Genomic DNA, 15,554 nt, shown 5'->3' with positions numbered 1-15,554 from the left:
AAGAGGCTTTTCTTTAAGTTCCTACCGTTTCTGGTGTTCCAAACTACAAAGTTACCCACCGTGTTTGAGGGACAGCACCTGTAACTCAGCAGCTGTCTTGCAGTTAGCATAATGCTAACCTAGAGCATGAAAGCTGGGGGCCCTTGCACAGGATTAGAGAGGCATTTCTCAATGTTGGGTAATGCAGAATGGATGAAACTATTAGAGACTAGGGCCCCATCACAAGGTTGGTGGCATCCAGCCGGTAAATCCGCATTTATTTGGTGGTGGGGTGTCGGAATTACCTGCAGGTCGGACCGGCTGGTAATTCCGTCCACCCCACCACCCAACATGTGGTTTGGTGTTCTGCGAAAAAAGTGGCAGTGATGGAATTACCACCACTTTTTTTCCAGCCTCTCAAACTTGTAATGAGGCCCTAGATCTTTCCATTTACATACCCCTGTGATAACATTAGTTGGGTAAGCAATCTTCCTACCGTTGTCTCTATCTCTGCACACAGGATTATTAGGAATCAGAGTAAGGGGGTCTTGATCACTTTCAGCTCGCTTCTCTATGAAGAAATCATGGACAGGGACAGAGCACAGGTCACACACTCTGAATAAGAATAATTCCATAACACAAGCATATCTACTATTTTTGGGCAAATTGATATTTAATTGATAAATAAGAAACTAATTTGGAGGTTACCTAGATGTCTAGCAAATCCGTCGGCATCCCGGGAAACCATCAGAAGATGATGACAATATTATTCAGAGGAGTTGAACCTTATGTTAGAGAAGAGATTGTGTAATATTGTAAGCCTGGTTTCTGGCTTGGGCTGATGGCTATATCCAAGAATATCTTATTAATGCCATCTCCATTGCTGCAGGATTCAGGTTCATGATGTTAAATCTGGTGCAGAGGATGAGCACCTCGAGTTATCTCCCGGATCCCCTGTTTTAAGATCTGGCTTCCTTGGAAATATACCAGCAGTCGTGCAAGTGACACTGTTTGGTGCCTCTGTCTAGGTGCATTTCAATGTGCAGTGCTGAGAAGTCCTCCTGCTTATCCCACAGCAGAATTTGAATGATGGGAGCAGCAAAGATGACTCTTATACTACATCTACTGTAATGAATACCGTCGGATAGGATTCTCATTAAAGGTAAAATCTTGCTGGCTTTTCCAACAATGCGAAGAATGTTAAATAAGATCATTCTTAATCCCATGGAATCAATTCTTTAAAGAACAAATAAGATTATTTTCCTGCCAGACCTCCATTAGGTTGCTATTAATCTTACTGTGTTGTGCAATGGGTTCAGATGCAGATAATGGCCATGAAATATAGTCTACAGCCTTTGTAAAATGGATACATCTCACTAGAGCTGGACAAGTCAAAATCAAAAATGTGTTTAACAGGGGCAGACCACCGGGCTATTAATGTGTCCTGCTTCGGCAGGTCAGTGTGACAGTCACCTGCAATCCAGTCTGTCTGAGTGAACATTTCCCTGGCAACCTTACGTACGCAGACATGTTTCTTCACTTGATGTGGCACACAATCTTGATTTGACAAGACTGAAGGATTCAATGGAGCTTGTAGGTGGCTCTTTGAATCGTCCATGGTAGCAGTGTTCGGCTGAGGTTCCTGCTGCAATGTGCCCACCTGAGTTAGATCTTTGAATAAGTCAAGGCTTTTTTCCCCAAGAGTATCTGATCTTGGATAAGTAAGGTATGAGCAATTTTTGCATCTCTGACCCATCTTGTCTCTATAAATAATTAGTACATCAATTGCCCTACATTGTACTTACCAGGCATTATTATAATAATAGTTTGAATATCACTAAATCATGAACCTGTTGACATTGTTACTTTTGCCAAATATGATAGTCTTCATAATATTTATCAAATGAAGGCTGCAGACCTGTGAGCTACAAGTTATGTCAGAATATGTTTCCAGTAAGTGCATTGGCTGCCTGAGAAATCACATTTGTAGATGATCCCTGTAACTCACAATATTCTGGTATAATGGGGAAAGGAGCAAAACAAGGCGCTGAAGTACGAACAATTAATAAACACTTAATAAAGAGTACATTGCATGGAACTGGAAACAAGCGAAACACATTGGGAACACAAGGGATTGGCCCAGTAGAAGATGACTGTACCAGGTCACAAAACAGAAATAGAGACCACATTACATTAAAACAAAACAATAAGTAGACAAGTAATACATAGAGAAAAGCAGAAAAAAAGAGTCTGGGTAATTTCCGATCTTTTTTCTGCACTCTTATAGAGAAAATAAATATGCCCATTACATATTTTGTTACCTATTGTTCATGAGTTAACGTTTAAGCATTTGACAGAAAACAAAACATCCCAAAACAACAAGACTTACAAAATAAAGCATACCTTCAAGTAGGCAGAGCAGTAACCCATGAACAAAATAGGAAATACGTGTGCACTTGATATAACATGCAATACATAAATACGCCTTTCATTTGCTTAACAATGACATTTTGTTGTCTTGTGAAAGTAGACAATATGAGTAAAACGTGAGCCATGCTTCACATGGGTGCTTCAAAACTCTAGCAAAGTGTGTTTGGTCAGTTGAAGAGGAAACATGCACCTGTCACGCCTGTCTGTCTGCCTGTCTGGAGGATTGTTAGGGAAGGCAGCTCTGATATAGCTCCCCCGTGCTTCTCCTCTGTGTGGGACCTATTCATTGCTGGTCATGCACTATGTAGATAAAGACAAAATATGAATCAGATGGTGAGCCACATACAAGTCTGCATTTGGAATTAGTTACATAAATACAAAACCACATTTTGTCTTAAAAAGTGGGCCAAACTTAATGGAGTCACATACAAGATTAACGTATTACACCTACTACCACGTTGTTGGCATTTGCATTGGCAGTGCGAGAGTGCAGCTGGGGCTATCTTCCCCTTTGACTGAGCTCCCCAAACGCATACAATATGGTAGTCTGACCTGCAACTCTGGACTGTTGCGTGCTCTCCCTCGTCCTCCATTAAGACAGACCAGGCTGGTCTGTCTTTCCTGACTACTATAGGAGAAAAGGTGTCCCATATCAGCGTCGAATAGATCAGTGCAGCCGGGTCAGCAATCTCGTGCTGGCAAACCAAATAGCAAATGGCCAATATCCTCCCTTCTACAGTGGCTGCATGACCCCGGCTCACTAATCCACTGTAATGCTTGCTCAATAGCATGCTGACTACACTGCAAACACCCTGAACTGGTATTTACTATTAAATCTATCTAACCTGACCAGGCCTGTGTCTTCATAGAGAAATGCCTCCAGCCCAGTGCGATTATAAAAAGCACCACTGATTCTTCTTAATTTAATTTGTAACAACCATTCATATGGTGGTAAAGCAAAGGAAATAGTTGAAGCTCAAGTTGAGTTGACATTTACAATTAGGTCAGTATTTTGAGGCTGAGTAAAACATTTAAGGGTCATAGGAGGATCTGGAATGAACATGAAACACCTGACCTTTCAAGAGAATAGGAGCAAACATTCTTAAACTATGGAGAACTCGTTGATGGGCAGAATCTCTGGGGTCTGTGGTCCTAGTTTCAGAAGTCATTTTCTAGCATCCAGCTGGGGAGAAACTCCAGTATCCGAAATTGTGTGGCACCTAACAAAGGAAGCACTCGGGGGCGTCCACCATCAAGCTTCATTGCAGAATTATTTGGCAGTATTGCCTCTGAAGCCTTGGCAGCTGCCCATATCATCAATACGTGTGCCTCATGCTTAATGTAAGGCACCTTTCTGCAAACGCACCTTTCAATTACTGCTCTAAACTAACACACCAAAAGCAGGGACGTGTTTTTATCAGTTTGAAGACTCAAACCATTTATTGTCTTACTATATATTAGGACTTGAAGGGACTCTCTCGTGGCAACTAATGTTAGTACCTGCTGCATCTCTGTCAAACATTGATTTAAGGACAGAGAACTCTTGAGGATGCCTTTGCATCCAGCAGTCATCATATCCACACTTACCTTGAAGTGTCATCGGACCCAGAAAGGATTGTACTATTATTCTGAATAGACGTTTCGCCCGGCAGCTAATGTGCCTACACCTGGAGGAGACTACCATGTTAAACTGTACTTCTTTAATAAAAATCACGTATGAACATCTATCTGGGGTATAAAGGAATCAGAGAGTATATTGAAGAAATCTTTGTCCTGAAGATGGCCTATATATCTTTAGAGACAAAAGACACTAGCGATAGTGTCTAATGTATTAAAAAAAAAGGCCTAAACATGTTGACAATCTGAGACATCCACAGAAATAAATCTGGGCTCTCCTTATAACAAAGTGCTCATCAATTACATGTGCTTTTTCGTCTAACCCCCTTTTTCTAATTCTGTGAATTGTTGTATTTTGTATGTTTAAATGTATATCGTCTGAGTTGTGTATTTTACCTGTGTCATTCATGACAAAAATGAAATTCAAATGTTTGTTATGACACACCTTATTTAATAGACTCTTTTGATAAACAGTAAATCAGTCTTTTGTTATACGTTTCCAGTGGGTCCTATCACATTCTGTGTTCAGTAATATTGTGTATTAAAGCAATATATGTTTGGTCTGTAAGCATCTTCATCCTGGTGGACATTTTTCACCACTGTTCTCCAAGAGGAAAACATAATTTTACCCATATATTGCAGGCATCTTTTAATCCCTCTGGAATTCTTTATTAACTTGACTACTGTTGTTATCATTACTGCAAATGATATGTTCTTGGCTATCTTTCATTTGCACGAATAAAGCTCTCTGCTACCTGACAAGGCAACTAGAGAGCCCTTCCTTCCAACTTGAGCATGCACAATGTTCTGAAGATCTGGTTACCCACACTGCAAAGCTTATAGTGTCACAGTTCCATCACAGTCTCTGGAAGCATGGGGAAAGATGTGCATTTCATAAAACAAAATACATGGGCCCCTTAAATCCTCAGGATGTGTGTAATTTTGTCCATGTGTTTGGCAAATGTAGAATAACTCAATATTCCTGTTTGTTATATCATTGCCCCAGACAGTGAACTTCTAATTAACTGGATAACACCTCTAGAAAGTTAATATTTTCCTTACATTAGTAAACCTAGAAAAACCTCCTCAGAGTTATCCTGTGACTATGTATGGGACACAAAGCTAAAATATGTTGTTAGCTTTATTATTTGGCATCACTTTTGGGTGGAACCCATCCTTACATCACTACCTAGAGCACCCCTTTACTGCCCTCTGCTCACCACTGCACCCAAGGGCCACTTTCCCCCACAGCACCCGATGAACAATATGAACTTCTGTTTATGTCCAATTTAAGAGTAGTGGACGTTTTAACATGGCCCAATGCCCTGTTTGATATTTAAAGGCCCCCCTAAGACAGTGGGGCATGCTGTAGGGCCATGTCGGGATGGCTTCAGCCACCCCACTCCTTTAGGACCGTCATTTTAAGCCACAGTGGCCTGAAATATTTCCCGAAGAATCTCCATGAACGTTTGAGAAGCTTGCAGTGACAAAAACACACAATATGGCTATGAACATATATGGGTTACTTCAAGTTGCCACGTTGCTTGCCCAATATTTAACATATTCCATCCCTTCTCATAGCTTTCATGTGCAATTCCAGCAAATGATCACTCACATTGTTCCCTCTCAACCTCCTGTACTTGGAAACCAGAATTTCAGTCTCTTTGACCACTTAACCCATCCCCAATTACACATCTGATAATACATGTGATTCTATTGGTGATTCTAGTGGTTCACAATTACAAAATAGATATTTTAAGCAGAAGGAAAAAGATTAAACCACTCCTTTCAAGTGCTTTGTAGATCTTTCAAGTCCTATTCTGGCACAGCAATCCGCGTACTGAGCTACCTAAAGGTTCTACCGCCACCCGCACACCAAATACAAAATAAATAAACTAACAAAAGAAATAAAAAACACGTGCTAAATGTGTATCAGCATCCAGTGAGACCCCTTTTTTCTGCTGTCAGATGACAACATATAACTTTTGGACTGATGCAAATACAGCCAAACACTCGCCGCTACAAATACCAGACCCCTTTACTGATTTGCCAGGAGGGAGGAAGAAGCATGGGAGAAGGGCCACGCAGTCAGAATAGGAGGGTCAAAGATAGTGGAGAGGTTGCAGGTGCATTAGGTAGAAGACGTTTTAGCATCATTTAATTCAAAATAGTAGAATTTAATCTTTATAGAACTGGAGAAGTTAAACAATTTAGGCAGTCTGCACACTCATTGATGGATAGTATAGAAGCAGTCATTCTAGGAATAATACTTTCTTAACAGCTATTTACAGATATTCGGCATTTTGAGTAGTCCTTTTAGACTTTCATGTTAAGTTTCAAGATGTTACATCATTTTTTTAAAAAAAAGGGGTCTTTCTTCCATAGCAATTCTTCTTGATTGTTATCAGGTGCAATCTTTCTTTGTTTGGTTATCTTAGTTTTTCGGCAGAGGTGTAAAATTGGGAGAGATTCCTTAGGCATGTGAGGCAATTTACTAAAAATGATCTTAGTTTTTGTATGAATATTCATTGTTAATATGAAGTTTTGTCTGTTTCCAAAGCCGTTTATAGTCTTAATGGCCTCCTTTTGGTTTACAAGCAAAGTGTGGCCCTGACCATTCTGTATGGCTTAGAGGCCTGGGAAACTCTGCAGAAGAATTGGCTCAATCACTAAGATGCATTGTGGGCATTGACTACTTTACTTGAGATACTCAGACTAGATATGTGGCTTAAAATCATGAATCAACGGAACACGCTGGTTCTCTCGTTGAAGAAAGAAGAGTTAAATGATGAGGGAAACAGGAACTTGAGCTGGTTAAATAAAGTTTACACTAGATATCTGATGGAGATAGAGTTATCATTGGAATCCGCTCGAGATTTACTCTCGATTAACAACTGCGGAACAGATGCCTCAGACGGGATATCTTTTATATTCGCCAAGCATCAACCGTACTTATTAAAGCGCCCATGCCCATTATTTAGGATATTATTTTTATTAGTAAGGTCCGATCAACGTCCTTGCTTAGCAGTGATTGGTCCTCGCCTGAGGATTCAGCATGATAAGTGTTAGACAAGATTGCAGGGAGTACCCTTTGGGTGCACTACAACAACCCTGACCTCCTGGCAATAGAAACCCAACCGTTTTTTATAAGTCTGCACTACACAGGTTGGTAGCGTGTGGAGCAGCCGTGCTTATCTCAAGAGTGGTCAATGTGAGCAGTAGGGGAATTACATTTAGATTCACAGTGACAAGTAGTCAAATAAACTCTTACACACAAGGTTTCTTGAGTAAACAATCATTCATTTATTTACCAGTCAGTTATAGTAAGCCTTCTTCTGAAGGGAGCAATATAAAACATCAAACATATGTACTTCACAAATACAAACTCTTAGTTATCTAAATCAGCAAATACCCAATTGGGATGTCACACAGGCACTACCTACACCTTAAGGTGACTTCAATAGCTAGGGTGCTCTTGGCATTAATATATCACTGTTGCATTTAGAATATTCTTGGGAGTAGTGTTAACGAGAGGAGAGTTCAGAATAAATAAAGTATTCTTACAGTTATTCTTAAGTAGGTGAGTACTTTCAAAACAACCCCCTCTCCCCCATTCAAAGTTAGTTTACCTATTCCTGGAAGGAAGGCAAAACACATAAGCAGAAGAGAGAAGAGTCATTCAGGGAACCTAGGCCAGACAATGTTAAGTTAGCAAAAGTTAAGGTTAACTGAAGCTCTTCTTGCAGGTAAGTAGAACGTCTTTTCCAATGTTTAAAAAGTCTTTGTAGAATGGAAGAAAATCAAGATAGGGCCACAAGCTGATTAGGTTTGTGAAGTAAAGAATCTGCAAGCAACTCTACACATGCAACCAAGCAAGTCTTCAACGAAGACAAGTGGCTACACAACAAGAGTTAAGTTCTCTTAGACTTTACAGTACCTTTAGGGTGAAGAAAAAGTGCAGCAGATGACTTCTGTTCCTGTGCAGCTCTGCATATCTCCTTGTTCATGGGACACAGTCATGGGGACAAGAGGGGGGACGTCTGGGGACTCCTGCACTGCAATGGGACGGTCACTGCTCACAACTGGCAAACTTCAAACAAGTGGCTGTTCAGTGTTTCAGCTCCTCGTGTCTACTGCAAATAGCAACACTGTGGTTCCTGTCTGTCGAGATGGGCTTTCCTTGCTTCTGGGGTCCTGAACTCTGTTGAGGGGGTACAGGCTCAGTCAGTCCTTCTTCCTGGGAGTCTGGAGGATCTTCTTGGAGCTCTATGCCAGCTTAAAAGCAGCACACACAAATTGGTGTTCCTCTCCCTGGCTAGCCGGTTCCAGCAGCAACTGCAATGGATACTCGACCAGCTTTGAGAGGATGCCCAGGTGGCTTACTTTGGAGTTGATTGGTCCCACCAACTCAAAGGGAAAAGCCGTCCTTGAAGGGGCTTCTCTGTCAATACGAATTTGGAGTTTTAGCACAGCAGCAAGGCTTCACCTTCACAGGCAATCCAACAGTCCAGGAATTGCAGCAGGTGTCCTCTTCAAGTTCTCTTCTGATTTCTTCCTCCAGTGGTCGACTCTGCCTTCCAAGCTAAAAAGCCTCACCTTTTATGCAGCTTGCTCCCATTCATTCCAGCCTAGCTGTCAGTTACCCAGCAGGGTGGCTGTCCGATGCCGGAAAGCCAGCCAGCCAATCACATAAGAGTGCATTCCTGTCTCATAGGAGACTAAGCACAGGGAACTTCGGGCACCTCCCTTGGTCCTGCCCCCACCAGACACCCTGGAGTCAGAGGTGGGATTCACTCGTGAATCCCGCCAAAGGTAAAATGAACAAAGGGACCAAACCTGGTTTGGCGCGCAGAGTAAATTTCAAGAAGGACCTTTCCACAAAGAAATGGCAAAAAAAGAAGACCAGGGACATTTTGACAAAAATGGAACCCATGGGTGCTTTACCGTGGCTGCGAACGCAGCCCACGGTAAAATCCCATAATGGTAGTAAAAAGTAAACCATCAGCCATTCAGTGAGGAAAGGGTAATATAAAAATGTTACATGAGAAGCTAGACAAAAGAGGATACTAAGTAATCCCTCCAGCGCCCTATTGTAAGATAGTGTGTGCTGGGTCTAGAATGTTACAAATGTAAGTAAAGTCAATTTTTCTTTACTGCTCTGGGAAACAGTAGTTTATCCCAGAGAAGGTATTTAAAACTTTGGGAACTCTGAAAGACTTCCCTGTGTCACTGCACTGAAGGTGCTGTGTTACACAATGTAAAAGATGATGCCTATGGAGTTTGTCAGACTCCACAACCAAAAGAAACACAGTGTATAAAATCACATTAAAACACATGAGTGAGTGGCAAAAAGTGTCTCACTCTCTCCTGGTTTAAAATAAAAAAATTAAAAAATAAATAAAGTCCTCAAAATCCAGCAAAGTTGCTGGAGGTCTCTAAGGTGGAGGGAATTAGCACATTTCTGATAATTCTCTCTAACAATAAGAGAGCATGTTGACTTTGTGCAGAGGTTAACACCTGTGAAAGCCTTAGACATATTCATGCTGTATACACCAAAATAAAGAAGGAAAGACACAAGTTGTTTGGCAAGTGGCAAAATAACAAGAACATTATGGAAACATCCATATTCTGGGGTAATAATGATTGTATTCATGAACCTCTGAAACATAGTAGTTATCACATTGGATAAACATGTCTTAATTAGCAATATGTCCTGAGCCGCGGGGGCATTACCAAGTCAGGTAATGCCCCGTGGCCCATAGTTATTGGCCCGAGTGAAGCCGTAACGAAGGACCCTGGGTATTACCTGCCTTAGTAATTCCCCAGCGGCGAGGGGCATATTGCTATTAGTAACCTGGCCCGCAAGACCAGGGTACTAATAGCATTCTTTTCTGTTCTGAAACACTGCACTGCTAATATTGTCTCAAACGCTGCCAAGATTGTCTCAAATTGAGACAAGTGTGTATTTGGTCCCATGCAAAGGTTTGAACGAGATTGAAAAGGGCCCAGAGTATGGTTCTGTTCAACAACCTTTTACAATTGTGTGGTTGCTAACCTTTCTACATTCTTCACAATCCACATTGATCCAGAAATGTGACAGTATCTACTCAAAAGTATAAGATCTAGAGTAGTCGTCTTTAGTAGAGGAGTTGTCGAACTTTGAGGGAAGCAGGAAAATGTACTTGTTGCAAGTTGAGATTGGCAACATTGTAATGTATGGCATTTAGAACTTGTGCTAATTGGCATGTGGTAATGGCAGGTAGTATCATTGGGCTACCCAGAGAGTAAAATGAAACTACTTGAAAAAGCAGTGTTGCATTGCAAGGGAAACCCAGAACTGCTGTAAAAATCTGTTTTTTTCCTTGGCTGTTAAATTTGCAAAATAATGATTCTCAAACAACAGAAAAGATCCAACATACTTGTTGGGTGTTAAACATCACTTTATTTAAAGAATCCACATAAACACAATGTCAGCAGGAGCACATTTCATCAGAAGAAAATCCACATTCAAAGGTGCTTGCATGGGAAAAATATGTCAGAAATGGGTGCAGTACTGCCGCTCGCCTGTGTCAGAAGCTGGCATTTATCTTAACCTGTCAATTTAAACTTGTAGATTAAAATCAAAGTGTGGAAAAGAAGAGACTTCCCATCAAAAGCAGGTTGATACAATCAATCTCTATGCTTTAAAAAGGCTGGAATGAAGAGATTTGTGGCTATATTTGTTAAAAATGTAAATTGTATTTTAGAAAAAGACCATTTTAAACAGTGTTTTAAAAGTGAGTTAAAGCCAGCCACATTGGGCTTCAAAGACATTCCACAGCTTCTCCCAAACAAAGGAATCATCCCCCCTGCTCTCTGCTGAGGAACTGGCAGGGAGTTGTGAAAGGGAAGTGGGAGGGAACTTTGGCCTGTTGCTCTGACAGGAGACAAAAGACTCCCTTGACTGAAAGGAAATGCAAATTTGGGCGTCAACAGAAACCAGCTGCTAGCAGGAAGAGGCTAGACAGAAATGTGTATCTGGAACAGTAGAAAATATATTTTTGCGAAAAAGACTCATAAAAAAACTGTGCCAAACTGATAAAAATCTGGAATTTATAAATTGTTAAAATGAAAATGTGGCTCACAAGGAGAAACTACTCTGGAATGTCTGCGATATTCAGAGACTGAACCATAAAAATGTAGATATTGTAGCAATTGTGATAATGCTAGGAATATGAAAATTTACAGGATTATGCCCAGTTGTCATGCGCATGTATGTGGATAAATTTGTACAAATCTGACACTGGGTAAACAAGCAAAAGCGCGAAAAACTGTCATTTATGAACCTGAACTCTTAAGAAGATGGGACTTGGACAGATACGTGTCTTATTTAATTTGGGATGTAAATATGTATTATTAGCAAGTTGGTGATATTGTAAATATGCTTTATATGAAAAATATATTTTCTGTGTAGAAACAAAGGGGAGGATTTTCCCTGGACCATAAACACAGAGTCATCAAGACACATCATGACACTCTGGTTTCCTTCTCAAATCAGGAGAGAGGGAATACTTTGACCAATCAGTTTCCTAGAGGGTGGGCTTGGTATTATCAGCCTCCCCACCCCTTTGGAAAATACATAAATAGGGACTTTTGAGGACCTAGACACACACACATTCACCCATCAACTTATTTACTGGCAAAGCGCTCTGCAGGAAGAACCCAGATCCAGACTCCAGAACCCTGAAAGCAGAAGGCCCAATCCAAAGCTGAACCCTTCTCAGCTGGCCTTTAAAATCTTGCAACCTGATTTTAACCCCAAACTTCCAAGGGGCACAACTATTTCAACAGCCGGGCTGTGCTGTTTCTGGTTCTTGCCAAGAACCCTTGCTAGAACCCAGGAATCCAAACCAGTAGAGCAGGGCTGTAGCCCAGAACCAACCCGTCAGATCCAGTCCAAGAGGCCGTGCAGAGACAGAGTGCCGTCCTGAGAGCAGAAATAGATGCCTGAATCCTGTCCGGTGGCGAGCAGATTCCAGTTCAAAATCCTTTGTCCAGATCCTGTCGGGCCTATTCCAAAACCATAGTTGCGAGTATTTAGTATAGAATTGTCCATAGCCAACCTCTGATCCTTAAGTAATCCTATCCAACCCATTCCAACATATCCAGACTGCATTGTAGAATCTCTTTGGTCTGTCTTCAATCCTTCTCTCATCCATATAGTCCTGTGATAATTATAGTGATAAATCATCTTTGCGCTAACATATATTTGCTGAAGAAAGGCAAGTGTCGCAGCGGGAAAAGATCAGACAGAGGGGCCTCTGGACTGGTGGCTGTACTGTTGGTATCTCGCATCTTCATAACCCCTTAGTGTAAAGCCAATACGTGTTTGTAATCTTCAAAAGCGCTTCTTTCATTTGAAATCTTGTCTCTTTTTGAGAAAAATCGACCTTTACTAAAACCATCATAATTTCTGAACTGTACATGCTACGAATGAAATTGAAGTGTCAAATTGAAGCTAACATCCTCAGATTTCCAACTTCTATAATCATGTTTCTCTTGCACAGAAAAGTTTTGCCGCGATTCTGCATTTGACTCAATTTCATCCCATATAAAATAGCTATTTCTTTGCATTCAACCTCTGAATTCAGTTTCCCATCTGCCAGTCATTCAAACATCGTTGCTAGTGTTTACCTGTAGCTATCCAAAGCAGCTCCCACTAGTTCTGAACCAAATTTAGAGAATTAAAGTCATTTTTCAGCATTTTTCCCATTCATTCAAAGCCATATTCAAAAGCATCTGACCTGTTTAAAATCATTCCTGTTTTTCTCTAAGCTTGCTGGGGGGAACTGGGATTGAAACTGCATTTGTAGAGTGTTTTTTCCTGAAACCTGTTTTCTCTCCTTCCATCTCTATATTGCATATTAGGGGGGATTGAGTAGATCAGGGGAAAAGAGTTATTACATTACATTTGATTGAATTCATATCAAGTTTTATTTCCCTGCTGCATTAATTTCCTATCATTGCATTTCATTGAACCCACACAAAGTTTATTCTATGCTACATTATTCTTCTCATACATACTCCTATTGATTAAAGAGATTGTTGATTGTAATATCACACAATGCTGTATAAATTGTATAAATATTAATAGTGTGATATCCAGATATTGTTCAAATTCATAAAAGTGTGATATATATCTTGTTCAAATCAATCAAATAAATCTTTTAACTTTGCAAAACAACCTTCTTCTTGGTTCAATGAGACCGGGGGATTCAAAGAGAGGGGCGTGATATAAGGCTACATCATTCAGAAATAAAAGAACTTTAGACATAAAAATATATAATTAATGGTTCCAGCTGGGCATCTCACGCTAGGCATTGACCTAGGTGGAGTGCTTGGTTGAAACCACTTACACTCCTAACACTTTCCTCTCCTCCTCCCTGTTATCTGATGTTCTTCTCTCACTACTCTCATCCTTTGGACTTTTCCCACCTCTCACTGTATTCCCTCATCTTACCCTCTGTGCTTCTGATGCCTCTTATTCCTTCTAAGTATCGCCTCCAAACGTCAAAGTTACTACTACCTCATTTACAGTACTACTTCCTCCTCCACACAACTACTGCCTCCTCCACCCTAGTATTTCCTCATCCACTCAATTACTTCCTCCTCCACACTACTAATCCCTCTTCCATGCTACTACTACAACTCCTCCCACCTCCTAATCAAACACCATCCTTTCAATCAGTCAAAAAATCTAGGCTATCTTACCTAACACACACATTATATGTGTAGGTACACTTACAACACAGTACCACTTTCACACTATGCAATGCATTATTGCTCCAGAAACTGGCTCCCACCGTCCTCTCCACTGTCTTTCCTCCGGCTGGTCTCTTCATCTGCCACCTCAATCTCCTCTGCCTTCATACACACAGCCCACTTCTCCCTGTTTTCTTGGGGCATTCTTATCCCATTCCCTGTACTCTAATTGGCAGGCTGTCCCTATCCAATTTGGCACTGTCTTCCCCGCCCAAGGGCTGTTACAGACAAGGAAACATTTAAATGGTGTGTTAACCCCTGCCTTTTTCTACATTGGAGAGCTGTGAGGAGCAATGGTGGCTTATGTTGTATATTGTCCAAGTCTGTGTAAAGGGTTAAAGGGGTACCCCCATCCCCCAAGATAAATGTAGTTCCATTAGGGTTTTTTCGACTTCATTAGATCTCTGGATGTTTAGGAGCCCCATTAGGGACTCCCTTCTGCCCCCTAGGAGCTCCTCCTCTTGTCACTGTCCTCTTGTAGTCCCAGTGCTGCATTATATGAGTACACTGGTAGCTGCAGGGACAGCGTCTCTCTCTGAGGGTTGATCATTCTCATCACAGGACTGTTATTAGGGGGCATGACTTGGGTTGGTGCGGTTTGGTCAAGGGGGGGAAAGTTATACGGGAGGTCCCAAAATTTGAGGAAATCCTCATAGACACAATGGAAAAACCGTCTTCCTCTGCACTTGTTCTCCTGTGACCCCCCCATCCTCATCCTGCACTTGCCCTCATGCCCCTCCTTCTGCCTAAACTTGTTGGTTGGCGTGCAGCCGTTGTGTCATCCCAGCTGCTTATCTAGCACATAGTTGTGGACCCTCATCTTCCCCTTAGCCCTATCCACCTGGCCTCCCTGGTACCATCCTCTCATGGGCCCTTCCATCCAGTTCCTGCACTTCCCCACCTCCCCACCCCCATGCACTTCTTGCTACCGCACTTGCACCATCTGAATGCCGCAAGGCCTATTAGGAGTTATACTTTTCCCCCAAATGTCCCCCCACCCCTCCTGCCTTGCTGCACCTCGAAACACTTGTGTATAGGTGCATTACAACTGATCAATACATATGTTAAATAAATAAACAACCCCCACAATCACTATTTTGGAATCCATCTAGTCCACTATGGATAAGTACATAATGAAACACCTATAAATGTATATCATCTTTGGAGATAATTATAAATAACAGTGATAAGAGGATATTATTCAAAATAACAAAGTTAATTAATTCTGAATGCTAGAAGAGTTATGCCAATGAGATCAGAGACGTCTTTATGGGAGGGTAAAAAGGGCATTTGCCCTAACCCCCCACCTTGGAGTGGACCCCCTCAAGGCTGTCTGAGCTAAAGAAGTCAGTTTCCATTGTTCACCAAACCTAAATGGTCCACATCATGATATTTGATGGCATGCTGCTGAGGCCAAACCTATTTCCTGTCTGTTGTTGACAGTTACATTCTCCTCTGACCAATTCATCCTGTGATGCTTTCTGTATACATAATGTGTACATTCGCTATGGCACCACTCATGTAACATGCAAACCTTTCTGAGAGGATCATATCGATCATGTGAAATAGCCAAAGTTTAAATGCATATTTATATATTCGATATGCTGGAATGGTTCAGAAGATTGCTCTGTGTGTTAGGCACTGACTGTATATATCTCTGTCCATATGCAAGATAACAAAACCAAGTTCCAGCAAGAAAATGCATCCTTTCCAATGTCTGTCTCACC

This window comes from Ambystoma mexicanum, chromosome 4p (assembly GCF_040938575.1).
Source record: "Ambystoma mexicanum isolate Mex_15411 chromosome 4p, UKY_AmexF1_1, whole genome shotgun sequence".
Classification (NCBI taxonomy): domain Eukaryota; kingdom Metazoa; phylum Chordata; class Amphibia; order Caudata; family Ambystomatidae; genus Ambystoma; species Ambystoma mexicanum.
This window is presented reverse-complemented; position numbering follows the sequence as displayed.